The following is a 12615-nucleotide window of genomic DNA, read 5'->3' as shown; positions in this document are numbered from 1 at the left end:
CAACTGCAGGTCTTGCTTCTTAGCAAGGTACCTACATATAGAAACCTTGGTGCACTCTTGCTAAATCTGCTGGAATGTGTCTTCTATTGTGCCCAAGGTGGTTGTGTATTTGGGGACTCAGGGAAGCAAGGGAGCAGTCTAATGCACTGCAGTGCTAAGAGAGGCATGCCTTTTTCAGAAAAAAGTTCAGGTTTTCTGCCAATCAGAAAAAAATAGCAATGCAATCAGGCCAAAGGCAGAACACACATGCCAGTGAGTCTCTGTGGCGCAATTGGTTAGCGCGTTCGGCTGTTAACCGAAAAGATGCTGCTGTTTTTGTCACAAAGACACAGAGTGTTCCACTCAGTAAACCTGAGTCATTTCTCCCGTGTTCTCTGGGTTCAGCCTACTGTCCCCTTTTAACACAAGTGCGCAACTGTGGCTTTCTCCTCATAGCAAGTTATTCCTACACAGAGGAGATTTGGTGCACTGTTGATGGGCTCTGTCCTCTACTAAATCCCCTGTGTTTGTGGATTAGGGGAGGTAGGGAAGTGCTTGATACCCTGATTTGCTGTGGGAAATAGAGCTTTTTTAGAAATATTTTCAGGTTGCCTGGGAAGCATAAGCAAACAGCACACCAATCAGGCCCCAGTGTAAGCACTGCATGAGTCTCTGTGGCGCAATCGGTTAGCGGGTTCGGCTGTTAACCGAAAGGTTGGTGGTTCAAGCCCACCCAGGGACGATGCATTTTGGCTCAAAAATTCAGCATGACCAACTATGAACTTCTGTTTACCTCTCGCAGGTCTCGTCTGCTGACGTCCAAAAAATCCAATAAACTGCAAGCAATTCTTCTCGCTTGCTTTAGTTTTTCAAAACTTGCCATTCAATTCATAAACATCAAGACTTCATGGGAAGGGTTTGGCTGCAGCGTGTACTGATGCACAGAAGGAAGCTATCCTAGCCAGTCTACCTAAAGAAGCAATGAGGCTCTGCAGGTGCATGTACGTCTCCTACCTTTATTCTGTCATCAGACACACCAGGTGGATTGCCACAAGGACCTTGTGGCGCAATGGTAGCGCGTCTGACTACAGATCAGAAGCTTGTGTGTTCAAATCACGTCGGGGTCATACTTCCTTTTCCCACTCTGAAATACAACATTGCTCTTCAGTATCTCGTTATTTCAACCTGACTGCATCTTTGTGCTCTGGGCCTAGTTGTTCTGGCGTTTCGAATGTAAGCTTTGCAGCAGGGAAGTATCATATTGACAGACACCCATGAAGGACATGGTCAACCTTTAAAGCAGGCCAATCTCTATGTTTTACTGGATGCAGCAGAAGTATTTCATCTTTACCATCTCTTCAAGTGGGCCTGACTGATGTGCTGTTTTGTGCACGCTACGTGGGCTTTGTAAAGCATACCTCTGCCATTTGCATGGCCTCCTAGCGCTGTCAATATTTTCGTGTAATCGCTGAATGCTGCAGTGTCCTGGGAACTCTAGGTGTGACTAAAGGATATATGTTGGGGCCCCGAAAGGGGGTCGGCAGTCTAGTGGCAATGCCCATCACTTTGCAGTTTGGGTTTGTGAGTTCAGGTACCGGTCTGGTGTCGGAAACCTGTAAGCGCCCTCCCAATCAACTGTCGGTCCTGGATTGTGAGGATTTCCCCTTATACTGGTCTCAGTAGACACATTTCCATTTTACTTTTTTACTCTCGCATTGCCTATTTCTCTCTCTCTCATAGATACATTATAGACAAGAGAGACATTGTCAGCGAGAGGGTTGCACAGCACCTTCCCCCATTTCCCTAAGTGCATTGCATGGGGCTCTGGGAGGCGTGCACATTTGTCTGAAACACAAAGATCCACTGGCAGTAAAAGGCGTAGGACCCCAGTTCGCATTTCTTAGAATTTGAGGAGGCACTCAGAGTTGTCTCGGGCGTGACTGTACCTTTCATAGGAGATGTGCTAATCCCCAAACCCTCTTCCTTTGTCCCAGTAATCTGTCCTAGGGCCTCTAGCAAGTTGTTTTCTGAAACAAAGCTTACCTGAACATCCTGTAAAATTGGTAACTTTTCAGTAGCAGTACAGTGCAGTATATAGCATTCCTGTTGCGCACAGCATCTAGATCCAAAAATTGCTTACTCTACCCCAGAAATTAGAATTCACCCAGTCAAACAGAGGGATCTATAAAGAGCATGGCAAGTAGTTAACATAAGCTACTTCCCCCAAGTTCTCTTGGTGCACTCTGCTGCCCTCTTTTAACAGAAGAATGCAACTGCAGGTCTTGCTTCTCAGCAAGGTACCTACATATAGAAACCTTGGTGCACTCTTGCTAAATCTGCTGGAATGTGTCTTTTATTGTGCCTAAGGTGGTTGTGTATTTGGGGACTCAGGGAAGCAAGGGAGCAGTCTAATGCACTGCAGTGCTAAGAGAGGCATGCCTTTTTCAGAAAAAAGTTCAGGTTTTCTGCCAATCAGAAAAAAATAGCAATGCAATCAGGCCAAAGGCAGAACACACATGCCAGTGAGTCTCTGTGGCACAATTGGTTAGCGCGTTCGGCTGTTAACCGAAAAGACGCTGCTGTTTTTGGCACAAAGACACAGAGTGTTCCACTCAGTAAACCTGAGTCATTTCTCCCATGTTCTCTGGGTTCAGCCTACTGTCCCCTTTTAACACAAGTGCGCAACTGTGGCTTTCTCCTCATAGCAAGTTATTCCTACACAGAGGAGATTTGGTGCACTGTTGATGGGCTCTGTCCTCTACTAAATCCCCTGTGTTTGTGGATTAGGGGAGGTAGGGAAGTGCTTGATACCCTGATTTGCTGTGGGAAATAGAGCTTTTTTAGAAATATTTTCAGGTTGCCTGGGGAGCATAAGCAAACAGCACACCAATCAGGCCCCAGTGTAAGCACTGCATGAGTCTCTGTGGCGCAATCGGTTAGCGCGTTCGGCTGTTAACCGAAAGGTTGGTGGTTCAAGCCCACCCAGGGACGATGCATTTTGGCTCAAAAATTCAGCATGACCAACTATGAACTTCTGTTTACCTCTCGCAGGTCTCGTCTGCTGACGTCCAAAAAATCCAATAAACTGTAAGCAATTCTTCTCGCTTGCTTTAGTTTTTCAAAACTTGCCATTCAATTCATAAACATCAAGACTTCATGGGAAGGGTTTGGCTGCAGCGTGTACTGATGCACAGAAGGAAGCTATGCTAGCCAGTCTACCTAAAGAAGCAATGAGGCTCTGCAGGTGCATGTACGTCTCCTACCTTTATTCTGTCATCAGACACACCAGGTGGATTGCCACAAGGACCTCGTGGCGCAATGGTAGCGCGTTAGACTCCAGATCAGAAGGTTGTGTGTTCAAATCACGTCGGGGTCATACTTCCTTTTCCCACTCTGAAATACAAAATTGCTCTTCAGTATCTCGTTATTTCAACCTGACTGCATCTTTGTGCTCTGGGCCTAGTTGTTCTGGCGTTTCGAATGTAAGCTTTGCAGCAGGGAAGTATCATATTGACAGACACCCAAGAAGGACATGGTCAACTTTTAAAGCAGGCCAATCTCTATGTTTTACTGGATGCAGCAGAAGTATTTCCTCTTTACCATCTCTTCAAGTGGGCCTGACTGATGTGCTGTTTTGTGCACGCTACGTGGGCTTTGTAAAGCATACCTCTGCCATTTGCATGGCCTCCTAGCGCTGTCAATATTTTCGTGTAATCGCTGAATGCTGCACTGTCCTGGGACCTCTAGGTGTGACTAAAGGATATATGTTGGGACCCCGAAAGGGGGTCGGCAGCCTAGTGGCAATGGGCATCACTTTGCAGTTTGGGTTTGTGAGTTCAGGTACCGGTCTGGTGTCGGAAACCTGTAAGCGCCCTCCCAATCAACTGTCGGTCCTGGATTGTGAGGATTTCCCCTTATACTGGTCTCAGTAGACACATTTCCATTTTACTTTTTCACTCTCGCATTGCCTATTTCTCTCTCTCTCATAGTTACATTATAGACAAGAGAGACATTGTCAGCGAGAGGGCTTCACAGCACCTTCCCCCCCTTTCCCTAAGTGCATTGCAAGGGGCTCTGGGAGGCGTGCACATTTGTCTGAAACACAAAGATCCACTGGCAATAAAAAGCGTAGGTCCCTAGTTTGCATTTCTTAGAATTTGAGGTGACACTCAGAGTTGTCTCGGGCGTGACTGTACCTTTCATAGGAGATGTGCTAATCCCCAAACCCTCTTCCTTTGTCCCAGTAATCTGTCTTAGTGCCTCTAGCAAGTTGTTTTCTGAAACAAAGCTTACCTGAACATCCTGTAAAATTGGTAACTTTTCAGTAGCAGTACAGTGCAGTATATAGCATTCCTTTTGCGCACAGCATCTAGATCCAAAAATTGCTTACTCTACCCCAGAAATTAGAATTCACCCAGTCAAACAGAGGGATCTATAAAGAGCATGGCAAGTAGTTAACATAAGCTACTTCCCCCAAGTTCTCTTGGTGCACTCTGCTGCCCTCTTTTAACAGAAGAATGCAACTGCAGGTCTTGCTTCTCAGCAAGGTACCTACATATAGAATCCTTGGTGCACTCTTGCTAAATCTGCTGGAATGTGTCTTCTATTGTGCCCAAGGTGGTTGTGTATTTGGGGACTCAGGGAAGCAAGGGAGCAGTCTAATGCACTGCAGTGCTAAGAGAGGCATGCCTTTTTCAGAAAAAAGTTCAGGTTTTCTGCCAATCAGAAAAAAATAGCAATGCAATCAGGCCAAAGGCAGAACACACATGCCAGTGAGTCTCTGTGGCGCAATTGGTTAGCGCGTTCGGCTGTTAACCGAAAAGATGCTGCTGTTTTTGTCACAAAGACACAGAGTGTTCCACTCAGTAAACCTGAGTCATTTCTCCCATGTTCTCTGGGTTCAGCCTACTGTCCCCTTTTAACACAAGTGCGCAACTGTGGCTTTCTCCTCATAGCAAGTTATGCCTATACAGAGGACATTTGGTGCACTGTTGATGGGCTCTGTCCTCTACTAAATCCCCTGTGTTTGTGGATTAGGGGAGGTAGGGAAGTGCTTGATACCCTGATTTGCTTTGGGAAATAGAGTTATTTTAGAAATATTTTCAGGTTGCCTAGGAAGCATAAGCAAACAGCACACCAATCAGGCCCCTCTGTAAGAACTGCATGAGTCTCTGTGGCGCAATCGGTTAGCGCGTTCAGCTGTTAACCGAAAGGTTGGTGGTTCAAGCCCACCCAGGGACGGTGCATTTTGGCTCAAAAATTCAGCATGACCAACTATGGACTTCTGTTTACCTCTCGCAGGTCTCGTCTGCTGACGTCCAAAAAATCCAATAAACTGCAAGCAATTCTTCTCGCTTGCTTTAGTTTTTCAAAACTTGCCATTCAATTCATAAACATCAAGACTTCATGGGAAGGGTTTGGCTGCAGCGTGTACTGATGCACAGAAGGAAGCTATCCTAGCCAGTCTACCTAAAGAAGCAATGAGGCTCTGCAGGTGCATGTACGTCTCCTACCTTTATTCTGTCATCAGACACACCAGGTGGATTGCCACAAGGACCTTGTGGCGCAATGGTAGCGCGTCTGACTACAGATCAGAAGCTTGTGTGTTCAAATCACGTCGGGGTCATACTTCCTTTTCCCACTCTGAAATACAACATTGCTCTTCAGTATCTCGTTATTTCAACCTGACTGCATCTTTGTGCTCTGGGCCTAGTTGTTCTGGCGTTTCGAATGTAAGCTTTGCAGCAGGGAAGTATCATATTGACAGACACCCATGAAGGACATGGTCAACCTTTAAAGCAGGCCAATCTCTATGTTTTACTGGATGCAGCAGAAGTATTTCATCTTTACCATCTCTTCAAGTGGGCCTGACTGATGTGCTGTTTTGTGCACGCTACGTGGGCTTTGTAAAGCATACCTCTGCCATTTGCATGGCCTCCTAGCGCTGTCAATATTTTCGTGTAATCGCTGAATGCTGCAGTGTCCTGGGAACTCTAGGTGTGACTAAAGGATATATGTTGGGGCCCCGAAAGGGGGTCGGCAGTCTAGTGGCAATGCCCATCACTTTGCAGTTTGGGTTTGTGAGTTCAGGTACCGGTCTGGTGTCGGAAACCTGTAAGCGCCCTCCCAATCAACTGTCGGTCCTGGATTGTGAGGATTTCCCCTTATACTGGTCTCAGTAGACACATTTCCATTTTACTTTTTTACTCTCGCATTGCCTATTTCTCTCTCTCTCATAGATACATTATAGACAAGAGAGACATTGTCAGCGAGAGGGTTGCACAGCACCTTCCCCCATTTCCCTAAGTGCATTGCATGGGGCTCTGGGAGGCGTGCACATTTGTCTGAAACACAAAGATCCACTGGCAGTAAAAGGCGTAGGACCCCAGTTCGCATTTCTTAGAATTTGAGGAGGCACTCAGAGTTGTCTCGGGCGTGACTGTACCTTTCATAGGAGATGTGCTAATCCCCAAACCCTCTTCCTTTGTCCCAGTAATCTGTCCTAGGGCCTCTAGCAAGTTGTTTTCTGAAACAAAGCTTACCTGAACATCCTGTAAAATTGGTAACTTTTCAGTAGCAGTACAGTGCAGTATATAGCATTCCTGTTGCGCACAGCATCTAGATCCAAAAATTGCTTACTCTACCCCAGAAATTAGAATTCACCCAGTCAAAGAGAGGGATCTATAAAGAGCATGGCAAGTAGTTAACATAAGCTACTTCCCCCAAGTTCTCTTGGTGCACTCTGCTGCCCTCTTTTAACAGAAGAATGCAACTGCAGGTCTTGCTTCTCAGCAAGGTACCTACATATAGAAACCTTGGTGCACTCTTGCTAAATCTGCTGGAATGTGTCTTTTATTGTGCCCAAGGTGGTTGTGTATTTGGGGACTCAGGGAAGCAAGGGAGCAGTCTAATGCACTGCAGTGCTAAGAGAGGCATGCCTTTTTCAGAAAAAAGTTCAGGTTTTCTGCCAATCAGAAAAAAATAGCAATGCAATCAGGCCAAAGGCAGAACACACATGCCAGTGAGTCTCTGTGGCACAATTGGTTAGCGCGTTCGGCTGTTAACCGAAAAGACGCTGCTGTTTTTGGCACAAAGACACAGAGTGTTCCACTCAGTAAACCTGAGTCATTTCTCCCGTGTTCTCTGGGTTCAGCCTACTGTCCCCTTTTAACACAAGTGCGCAACTGTGGCTTTCTCCTCATAGCAAGTTATTCCTACACAGAGGAGATTTGGTGCACTGTTGATGGGCTCTGTCCTCTACTAAATCCCCTGTGTTTGTGGATTAGGGGAGGTAGGGAAGTGCTTGATACCCTGATTTGCTGTGGGAAATAGAGCTTTTTTAGAAATATTTTCAGGTTGCTTGGGGAGCATAAGCAAACAGCACACCAATCAGGCCCCAGTGTAAGCACTGCATGACTCTCTGTGGCGCAATCGGTTAGCGCGTTCGGCTGTTAACCGAAAGGTTGGTGGTTCAAGCCCACCCAGGGACGATGCATTTTGGCTCAAAAATTCAGCATGACCAACTATGAACTTCTGTTTACCTCTCGCAGGTCTCGTCTGCTGACGTCCAAAAAATCCAATAAACTGTAAGCAATTCTTCTCGCTTGCTTTAGTTTTTCAAAACTTGCCATTCAATTCATAAACATCAAGACTTCATGGGAAGGGTTTGGCTGCAGCGTGTACTGATGCACAGAAGGAAGCTATCCTAGCCAGTCTACCTAAAGAAGCAATGAGGCTCTGCAGGTGCATGTACGTCTCCTACCTTTATTCTGTCATCAGACACACCAGGTGGATTGCCACAAGGACCTCGTGGCGCAATGGTAGCGCGTTAGACTCCAGATCAGAAGGTTGTGTGTTCAAATCAGGTCGGGGTCATACTTCCTTTTCCCACTCTGAAATACAAAATTGCTCTTCAGTATCTCGTTATTTCAACCTGACTGCATCTTTGTGCTCTGGGCCTAGTTGTTCTGGCGTTTCGAATGTAAGCTTTGCAGCAGGGAAGTATCATATTGACAGACACCCAAGAAGGACATGGTCAACTTTTAAAGCAGGCCAATCTCTATGTTTTACTGGATGCAGCAGAAGTATTTCCTCTTTACCATCTCTTCAAGTGGGCCTGACTGATGTGCTGTTTTGTGCACGCTACGTGGGCTTTGTAAAGCATACCTCTGCCATTTGCATGGCCTCCTAGCGCTGTCAATATTTTCGTGTAATCGCTGAATGCTGCACTGTCCTGGGACCTCTAGGTGTGACTAAAGGATATATGTTGGGGCCCCGAAAGGGGGTCGGCAGCCTAGTGGCAATGGGCATCACTTTGCAGTTTGGGTTTGTGAGTTCAGGTACCGGTCTGGTGTCGGAAACCTGTAAGCGCCCTCCCAATCAACTGTCGGTCCTGGATTGTGAGGATTTCCCCTTATACTGGTCTCAGTAGACACATTTCCATTTTACTTTTTCACTCTCGCATTGCCTATTTCTCTCTCTCTCATAGTTACATTATAGACAAGAGAGACATTGTCAGCGAGAGGGCTTCACAGCACCTTCCCCCCTTTCCCTAAGTGCATTGCAAGGGGCTCTGGGAGGCGTGCACATTTGTCTGAAACACAAAGATCCACTGGCAATAAAAAGCGTAGGTCCCTAGTTTGCATTTCTTAGAATTTGAGGTGACACTCAGAGTTGTCTCGGGCGTGACTGTACCTTTCATAGGAGATGTGCTAATCCCCAAACCCTCTTCCTTTGTCCCAGTAATCTGTCTTAGTGCCTCTAGCAAGTTGTTTTCTGAAACAAAGCTTACCTGAACATCCTGTAAAATTGGTAACTTTTCAGTAGCAGTACAGTGCAGTATATAGCATTCCTTTTGCGCACAGCATCTAGATCCAAAAATTGCTTACTCTACCCCAGAAATTAGAATTCACCCAGTCAAACAGAGGGATCTATAAAGAGCATGGCAAGTAGTTAACATAAGCTACTTCCCCCAAGTTCTCTTGGTGCACTCTGCTGCCCTCTTTTAACAGAAGAATGCAACTGCAGGTCTTGCTTCTCAGCAAGGTACTTACATATAGAATCCTTGGTGCACTCTTGCTAAATCTGCTGGAATGTGTCTTCTATTGTGCCCAAGGTGGTTGTGTATTTGGGGACTCAGGGAAGCAAGGGAGCAGTCTAATGCACTGCAGTGCTAAGAGAGGCATGCCTTTTTCAGAAAAAAGTTCAGGTTTTCTGCCAATCAGAAAAAAATAGCAATGCAATCAGGCCAAAGGCAGAACACACATGCCAGTGAGTCTCTGTGGCGCAATTGGTTAGCGCGTTCGGCTGTTAACCGAAAAGATGCTGCTGTTTTTGTCACAAAGACACAGAGTGTTCCACTCAGTAAACCTGAGTCATTTCTCCCGTGTTCTCTGGGTTCAGCCTACTGTCCCCTTTTAACACAAGTGCGCAACTGTGGCTTTCTCCTCATAGCAAGTTATGCCTATACAGAGGACATTTGGTGCACTGTTGATGGGCTCTGTCCTCTACTAAATCCCCTGTGTTTGTGGATTAGGGGAGGTAGGGAAGTGCTTGATACCCTGATTTGCTTTGGGAAATAGAGTTATTTTAGAAATATTTTCAGGTTGCCTAGGAAGCATAAGCAAACAGCACACCAATCAGGCCCCTCTCTAAGAACTGCATGAGTCTCTGTGGCGCAATCGGTTAGCGCGTTCAGCTGTTAACCGAAAGGTTGGTGGTTCAAGCCCACCCAGGGACGGTGCATTTTGGCTCAAAAATTCAGCATGACCAACTATGGACTTCTGTTTACCTCTCGCAGGTCTCGTCTGCTGACGTCCAAAAAATCCAATAAACTGCAAGCAATTCTTCTCGCTTGCTTTAGTTTTTCAAAACTTGCCATTCAATTCATAAACATCAAGACTTCATGGGAAGGGTTTGGCTGCAGCGTGTACTGATGCACAGAAGGAAGCTATCCTAGCCAGTCTACTTAAAGAAGCAATGAGGCTCTGCAGGTGCATGTACGTCTCCTACCTTTATTCTGTCATCAGACACACCAGGCGGATTGCCACAAGGACCTCGTGGCGCAATGGTAGCGCGTCTGACTCCAGATCAGAAGGTTGTGTGTTCAAATCACGTCGGGGGCATATTTGCTTTTCCCACTCTGAAATACAAAATTGCTCTTCAGTATCTCGTTATTTCAACCTGACTGCATCTTTGTGCTCTGGGCCTAGTTGTTCTGGCGTTTCGAATGTAAGCTTTGCAGCAGGGAAGTATCATATTGACAGACACCCATGAAGGACATGGTCAACCTTTAAAGCAGGCCAATCTCTATGTTTTACTGGATGCAGCAGAAGTATTTCCTCTTTACCATCTCTTCAAGTGGGCCTGACTGATGTGCTGTTTTGTGCACGCTACGTGGGCTTTGTAAAGCATACCTCTGCCATTTGCATGGCCTCCTAGCGCTGTCAATATTTTCGTGTAATCGCTGAATGCTGCACTGTCCTGGGAACTCTAGGTGTGACTAAAGGATATATGCTGGGGCCCCGAAAGGGGGTCGGCAGTCTAGTGGCAATGCCCATCACTTTGCAGTTTGGGTTTGTGAGTTCAGGTACCGGTCTGGTGTCGGAAACCTGTAAGCGCCCTCCCAATCAACTGTCGGTCCTGGATTGTGAGGATTTCCCCTTATACTGGTCTCAGTAGACACATTTCCATTTTACTTTTTCACTCTCGCATTGCCTATTTCTCTCTCTCTCATAGATACATTATAGACAAGAGAGACATTGTCAGCGAGAGGGCTTCACAGCACCTTCCCCCATTTCCCTAAGTGCATTGCAAGGGGCTCTGGGAGGCGTGCACATTTGTCTGAAACACAAAGATCCACTGGCAATAAAAAGCGTAGGTCCCTAGTTTGCATTTCTTAGAATTTGAGGTGACACTCAGAGTTGTCTCGGGCGTGACTGTACCTTTCATAGGAGATGTGCTAATCCCCAAACCCTCTTCCTTTGTCCCAGTAATCTGTCTTAGTGCCTCTAGCAAGTTGTTTTCTGAAACAAAGCTTACCTGAACATCCTGTAAAATTGGTAACTTTTCAGTAGCAGTACAGTGCAGTATATAGCATTCCTGTTGCGCACAGCATCTAGATCCAAAAATTGCTTACTCTACCCCAGAAATTAGAATTCACCCAGTCAAACAGAGGGATCTATAAAGATCATGGCAAGTAGTTAACATAAGCTACTTCCCCCAAGTTCTCTTGGTGCACTCTGCTGCCCTCTTTTAACAGAAGAATGCAACTGCAGGTCTTGCTTCTCAGCAAGGTACCTACATATAGAAACCTTGGTGCACTCTTGCTAAATCTGCTGGAATGTGTCTTCTATTGTGCCCAAGGTGGTTGTGTATTTGGGGACTCAGGGAAGCAAGGGAGCAGTCTAATGCACTGCAGTGCTAAGAGAGGCATGCCTTTTTCAGAAAAAAGTTCAGGTTTTCTGCCAATTAGAAAAAAATAGCAATGCAATCAGGCCAAAGGCAGAACACACATGCCAGTGAGTCTCTGTGGCGCAATTGGTTAGCGCGTTCGGCTGTTAACCGAAAAGACGCTGCTGTTTTTGGCACAAAGACACAGAGTGTTCCACTCAGTAAACCTGAGTCATTTCTCCCGTGTTCTCTGGGTTCAGCCTACTGTCCCCTTTTAACACAAGTGCGCAACTGTGGCTTTCTCCTCATAGCAAGTTATGCCTACACAGAGGACATTTGGTGCACTGTTGATGGGCTCTGTCCTCTACTAAATCCCCTGTGTTTGTGGATTAGGGGAGGTAGGGAAGTGCTTGATATCCTGATTTGCTGTGGGAAATAGAGCTATTTTAGAAATATTTTCAGGTTGCCAGGGAAGCATAAGCAAACAGCACACCAATCAGGCCCCAGTGTAAGCACTGCATGAGTCTCTGTGGCGCAATCGTTTAGCGCGTTCGGCTGTTAACCGAAAGGTTGGTGGTTCAAGCCCACCCAGGGACGATGCATTTTGGCTCAAAAATTCAGCATGACCAACTATGAACTTCTGTTTACCTCTCGCAGGTCTCGTCTGCTGACGTCCAAAAAATCCAATAAACTGTAAGCAATTCTTCTCGCTTGCTTTAATTTTTCAAAACTTGCCATTCAATTCATAAACATCAAGACTTCATGGGAAGGGTTTGGCTGCAGCGTATACTGATGCACAGAAGGAAGATATCCTAGCCAGTCTACCTAAAGAAGCAATGAGGCTCTGCAGGTGCATGTACGTCTCCTACCTTTATTCTGTCATCAGACACACCAGGTGGACTGCCACAAGGACCTCGTGGCGCAATGGTAGCGTGTCTGACTCCAGATCAGAAGGTTGCGTGTTCAAATCACGTCGGGGTCATATTTGCTTTTCCCACTCTGAAATATAAAATTGCTCTTCAGTATCTCGTTATTTCAACCTGACTGCATCTTTGTGCTCTGGGCCTAGTTGTTCTGGCGTTTCGAATGTAAGCTTTGCAGCAGGGAAGTATCATATTGACAGACACCCATGAAGGACATGGTCAACCTTTAAAGCAGGCCAATCTCTATGTTTTACTGGATGCAGCAGAAGTATTTCATCTTTACCATCTCTTCAAGTGGGCCTGACTGATGTGCTGTTTTGTG

The 12615-nt window shown here is 46.1% G+C and overlaps 10 non-coding genes across 10 annotated transcripts; all 10 read left to right on the top strand.

Moving 5' to 3' along the window:
* The first annotated feature begins 647 nt into the window (after nt 1-647).
* TRNAN-GUU (transfer RNA asparagine (anticodon GUU)) lies at nt 648-721 on the top strand. The gene has a single exon. It is a non-coding gene; the product is annotated as a tRNA-Asn (tRNA).
* Nucleotides 722-1034: 313 nt separating this feature from the next.
* Nucleotides 1035-1106, top strand: TRNAC-ACA (transfer RNA cysteine (anticodon ACA)). The gene has a single exon. It is a non-coding gene; the product is annotated as a tRNA-Cys (tRNA).
* Nucleotides 1107-2896: 1790 nt separating this feature from the next.
* On the top strand, nt 2897-2970 carry TRNAN-GUU (transfer RNA asparagine (anticodon GUU)). The gene has a single exon. It is a non-coding gene; the product is annotated as a tRNA-Asn (tRNA).
* Nucleotides 2971-3283: 313 nt separating this feature from the next.
* On the top strand, nt 3284-3355 carry TRNAW-CCA (transfer RNA tryptophan (anticodon CCA)). Its single transcript has one exon. It is a non-coding gene; the product is annotated as a tRNA-Trp (tRNA).
* A 1791-nt stretch (nt 3356-5146) lies between these two features.
* Nucleotides 5147-5220, top strand: TRNAN-GUU (transfer RNA asparagine (anticodon GUU)). The gene has a single exon. It is a non-coding gene; the product is annotated as a tRNA-Asn (tRNA).
* A 313-nt stretch (nt 5221-5533) lies between these two features.
* On the top strand, nt 5534-5605 carry TRNAC-ACA (transfer RNA cysteine (anticodon ACA)). Its single transcript has one exon. It is a non-coding gene; the product is annotated as a tRNA-Cys (tRNA).
* A 4039-nt stretch (nt 5606-9644) lies between these two features.
* Nucleotides 9645-9718, top strand: TRNAN-GUU (transfer RNA asparagine (anticodon GUU)). The gene has a single exon. It is a non-coding gene; the product is annotated as a tRNA-Asn (tRNA).
* A 313-nt stretch (nt 9719-10031) lies between these two features.
* Nucleotides 10032-10103, top strand: TRNAW-CCA (transfer RNA tryptophan (anticodon CCA)). Its single transcript has one exon. It is a non-coding gene; the product is annotated as a tRNA-Trp (tRNA).
* A 1790-nt stretch (nt 10104-11893) lies between these two features.
* TRNAN-GUU (transfer RNA asparagine (anticodon GUU)) lies at nt 11894-11967 on the top strand. The gene has a single exon. It is a non-coding gene; the product is annotated as a tRNA-Asn (tRNA).
* A 313-nt stretch (nt 11968-12280) lies between these two features.
* TRNAW-CCA (transfer RNA tryptophan (anticodon CCA)) lies at nt 12281-12352 on the top strand. Its single transcript has one exon. It is a non-coding gene; the product is annotated as a tRNA-Trp (tRNA).
* Nucleotides 12353-12615: the final 263 nt, after the last annotated feature.

Source organism: Ambystoma mexicanum, chromosome 11 (genome assembly GCF_040938575.1).
Source record: "Ambystoma mexicanum isolate Mex_15411 chromosome 11, UKY_AmexF1_1, whole genome shotgun sequence".
NCBI lineage: Eukaryota > Metazoa > Chordata > Amphibia > Caudata > Ambystomatidae > Ambystoma > Ambystoma mexicanum.
This window is presented reverse-complemented; position numbering and strand designations above follow the sequence as displayed.